The following is a 442-nucleotide window of genomic DNA, read 5'->3' as shown; positions in this document are numbered from 1 at the left end:
TGTTTCTGAGGAGCATTCTGGTTGTACTTCTTCCAAGACTGATTTGTTTGTTCTTCCGGCAGTCCATGATAATTGCAGTCTTCTTTGCCAAACACCATAATCAGTATTCAGAGGCATTGATTTCTTTTCCTGTCTTCTGTATTCACATTCATATGATGTGATTTGAAAATACCATGGCTTGGGTCAGGCTTAGTCTTCAAAGCGAAATCTTTTCACTAGGCAGCAGATTTGCCTAATGCAGTATGCCATTCGATTACTTGACAGTTATTTCCATAAGTGATGATTATGAATCCAAACAAAATGAAGTATTTGATAACTTGCTTTTTCTCCATTTATCATGATGTTATTTATTGGTCCAGTTTTGAGGATTTTTGTTTTCTTTACATTGAGATGCAGTCCATACTGAAGACTGTAGTCTTTGATCTTTATCAGTCAGTTTTTT

The sequence above is a fragment of the Chrysochloris asiatica genome, unplaced genomic scaffold (assembly GCF_000296735.1).
Source record: "Chrysochloris asiatica unplaced genomic scaffold, ChrAsi1.0 scaffold00001, whole genome shotgun sequence".
Classification (NCBI taxonomy): domain Eukaryota; kingdom Metazoa; phylum Chordata; class Mammalia; order Afrosoricida; family Chrysochloridae; genus Chrysochloris; species Chrysochloris asiatica.
Note: the sequence above shows the minus strand (reverse complement) of the source record.